Source organism: Setaria viridis, chromosome 2 (assembly GCF_005286985.2).
Source record: "Setaria viridis chromosome 2, Setaria_viridis_v4.0, whole genome shotgun sequence".
Lineage (NCBI taxonomy): Eukaryota > Viridiplantae > Streptophyta > Magnoliopsida > Poales > Poaceae > Setaria > Setaria viridis.
In genome coordinates, this window is record NC_048264.2 from 33,696,318 (window position 1) to 33,700,425 (window position 4,108).

The 4,108-nt window shown below is 52.5% G+C and overlaps 1 non-coding gene across 1 annotated transcript; it reads right to left on the reverse strand.

The window, feature by feature from the left end:
• Positions 1–435: 435 nt before the first annotated feature.
• LOC117846697 (small nucleolar RNA R66) lies at positions 436–508 on the reverse strand. Its single transcript, XR_004638423.1, has one exon. It is a non-coding gene; the product is annotated as a small nucleolar RNA R66 (small nucleolar RNA).
• Positions 509–4,108: the final 3,600 nt, after the last annotated feature.

The following is a 4,108-nucleotide window of genomic DNA, read 5'->3' on the forward strand; positions in this document are numbered from 1 at the left end:
AGTGTGGGCACCGTTGAATCTTCCTCGCGGTTGGCCTCCTAGTAGCCTTGTATCTGTCGCCTGAAAGGTGAGAAAACAAAAATCATACGGTCAACATAATCTAACATAGTAAGAACATAAGCATGTTCATCTACAAAATGGACGCTTTCCCTGGGCAGATAGGCTGTCCTTACCCTTTTTGTACTGAGTCACCTTGTGGAGAGTGTGCTTCCTCCACTCCTTGTTTTTGCACTAAGTCTTCTTGGTCTTTGGAACGTTCACCTATATAAGATTGAAACAAAATTACACATATTAGGCGATGAGGATGGTTACGAGGCAACAGATAAGTAATTCATATAAACTAAACCGACTAAAAATATTCAAAGCTAAACTGCATATAGCTGTTTGGACCAAGTCAACAGGGAGTTAAAAAACGCAAACTGTAACATGAAAAGGGTCCTCAGAAGATATGCTTATGGTTGACATCATAAGAATGATCAGGTCTCAAAGATGCCATGCCATCATAGGAGCCAGCAATTCAAACATGAAGCAGTAAACATTTCAAATAAAAATCAAAAGGAAATCAATGTTCTACGAGATTTCAATTACGACAAATTTTAAGCAGAACAACTACTAGGCGGTACATGGATACAGAGCATCCATTTCACCACAAACTGCCAAAGTAGCAGACCCTGCTTTTTCCTCAATCAGAAGACACTACATGAGCGATCTGCCTAAAATAGAAGGTGATACTTAAAGAAAACAACCTTCACATAGCATGCTATTCTAAGCACAGATGTGCACTAGCAAAACTGAATATCCAGATGATATGAATGACAGAACATCTGGCATAGAACATGGCACATCAGGCATATTGAAATGCTATAAAAGTAAGCAAAGCAGATAATTTCTATGCACTGGTAAGCAATGCATAGAACCTATAATCGCTACTTAGTAGCAGATAAGCTGCAATTGCACATGAGAGAGCAGGGAATGAAATTCAAAGCTGTGAGTGCACATCTAAGAGCTAAAAACATAACAGTGACTGCAAGTATAACCAGAATCCCTACCAAGACCATAACTTAAAACCAACGGAAAAAAACACACCAGAAGATAGCTAATAGTAATAACAAAGTTCATTATCATACAGCAGTCACAAGATCTAATGTAGGTCTTTGTATCCACAGGAATCTAGTACCGGACCAAGTCACAAACCACAACAGGAATCACTTCCACAAATTGAGGTGAAACCATTCAGTCACTACCGGCATACCGATGGGGGAGCAGCCATACCTGTGAGCGAAGGGGATGGAGGGGGCGACGGCGTGGGAGACATTTCCTTGCACGCGACGGCCCACCGGCGGCGGGAGCGGGTGCGCCGGGTCGAAGCTGTGGCGGCGGATCCGGAGGGACGGGCGGCGGTGGATCCGGACCGAGCGACGGAGGGGGCGACCAGCGGGACGAACGGCGTCGTCGCCCGACCGGCCGAGAGCGAGGGAGAGGGCCACTCGACGCCTCGCCGGCGGCGGAGAGCGCGCGCGAGCGAGGGAGCGGCAGAGCGGAAGTTGCGGCGGCGGCAGATCCGGACGGACCGCGCCCGACGGAGGGGGCGAGGACAAGCGGGAGGGACGGCGGCGGCGCGCGGGCGAGCCGAGGGCCGGCCGGCGGCGGAGAGCAAGCGCAAGCGACGGAACTTGGGAGCGGAGGGAGCGGCGGCGGCGGAAAGGGAGCGAGAGAGAGCTGCAGCGTCTGTGGGAGGTGGATGGGGACGGGAGGCGGCGTCGGTGGAAGACGTTGGAATACGGCTTCACCGTGAAGCCCACCGAACGGCTGGGCTGAAAAGCCAAGCCGGAAGAAGCCCACAGCCGCAGCTGAAGCCCACCGAGCGCGCTGTATATTAACGTGAGTTGGATTGGGATTATGAGAAATATAAAATAAACAACTAAGTATTAGTAATTACCCTAGAGATGGGGCAAATCAGAGTTCCTTATATGAAATGCCGGAAAGTATTAACTCGAGGCTGTGTGAAATGCTTGGAAGTATTAACTCAAGGCTTTGTGGTTGAGTACGAAGATATCATTAAAAACCAAGTTGACATGTTATCTTGCTTTACCTAATTTTTCGTATAAGGCTAATCCCAATGGGAGTTTTATAGAGGTTTCATGCACATTAAATACGGTGACACATCAGCATATGTGATGACATGGCATGGTAGTTATGAAGTGAGAGGGGGAAGGAGTTTCATCAGGATGAAACTGTGTATACACTGTTTCCAAAACTATGAAACCTATTGAAACTTGCATTGGGGGCGATAGAGTTTCATTTCATCTAACCATATCCAATCACATGCCTCACAATTAAATGTTATGGACATCCTATGAAATCGTGAAATGAAACTGTGCACTGGGACTCCCTGTTTCATTCATGAGAATACATCTCATAGGATGATATGACATCCTTGAAAATAATGCATGCCTCACAATTAAATGTTATGGGCATCCTATGAAATCGTGAAATGAAACTGTGCACTGGGACTCCCTGTTTCATTCATGAGAATACATCTCATAGGATGATATGACATCCTTGAAAATAATGCAATAAAATCTTGCACTGGGACTAACCTAACCTTACGGCGGTTGAGTACAAAGATATCATTAAAACCCATGTGGCGGTTGAGTACGAAGATATCATTAAAACCTGAGTTGACATGTTATATTACCCAATTTTTCGTATAACCACTCAACCCTCGTATATGGCAGGGGTTTAGCACTAGCTCTTCTGGTTGTCGTTCGTAGGCAGGTGTTGCAACGGAAGGCTATGGAAAAGGCATACGCTAATAAAGGCCATGGAAAAGGCTCGCCGCCACCGCAACACACCGCCGAGTCCGCGCTCGGAAATTGCAACCGCGCTGGTGCCACTTCTGCGCCGCCCCGCGCGCAGCGCCTCCTCCGCACCGGCATCACCTCGACGCCGCTGTCCTCCGCGCTGGTGCCATCTCCGCGCCACTGTCCACTGTCCTCCACGGGCGCCGCGGCCCCTGCCGGGGCGCGACGCCTCCTCCGCCGCCAGGCCGGTGTGCCCGCCGGGCCAGCACACAAGGTGCATCACGTTCTCGGCCTTCTGCGCCTTCCTCCTCAGCTTCTCCACCGCAACCGCGATCTCCATGGACACGCTGCTCCGGCTTCCGCCAGCCCCGGAGACAACCTGCCCTCCCTGCGGTCGTTGCGCCGCTGGTGCCGCCGTCCCCGCAGGCTTCACAGCACTGCCACCGCCGTAGCCGCCGGCTGCCTGGCCCGCACGGCCTGCGCCGCCCCCATCCCGCATGCGCCGCGTGTCCTCTTTGCCGGTCTGCCGCGCTTCCGCCGCCTCACGCGACCTCGCTTCCGCCGCGCCGGCCTCATCGCACGGCCTCCTCACCTCACGCCCCGGCCGCCGCTCGCCCCGCGCTGGGCCACCAGTGGTCGCCGGGCCGGCGAGCGTCCGCCACCGCCGGCCACGCCCACGAGCGGCCACCGACGCATCCACCCGTCGTGCGATCCGGCTTGGGGGCCGCCGGATCCGACCTCGCCGGCACAAGATCTGGCCCGGAGCTCGAGGTCTGTAGCGTCATCCCACCCTGGCGCTAGAGGTCGGCTCCGGCCGAAGGTGCCCCGCCGTCGCCTTCCTCGCCGGCCGCCGGGCTTCCAATGGCCTGCTCAGGCGACGGCGAGGAGAGGAGGACGGGGGCGGGGCCTGGACGCGGCGGCGCGAGGGAGCCCCCCCCGGTCGCCTTGCTGGAGCGACGCTTTTGCTTCCCTTTGACGTAGCCGTGCATTGTGCGATAAGAGTCATGATATGTGTCCTTGATCACGATATGAAATTTTGTTGCTAGCATAACCAAGGCATCATAAGTTGTTTCGTAAACGCAATCCCTGCGTGTCGCTCCTAATCCAACGCCTGTTACCATTACATCATCTGAATTGATCTCTTGATGATTATAGTCCCTTTGAACCCATAGTCGGCAATCAGCATTTACTGTCACGATAGGCTTCTGACACCCTAATACTTTTAGAACTTCGTCTAATATTGCACCCAAAGCATGTTTACTCTTGACTGCATGTACCTGCGATGGAAATTGTATACTGTAAAT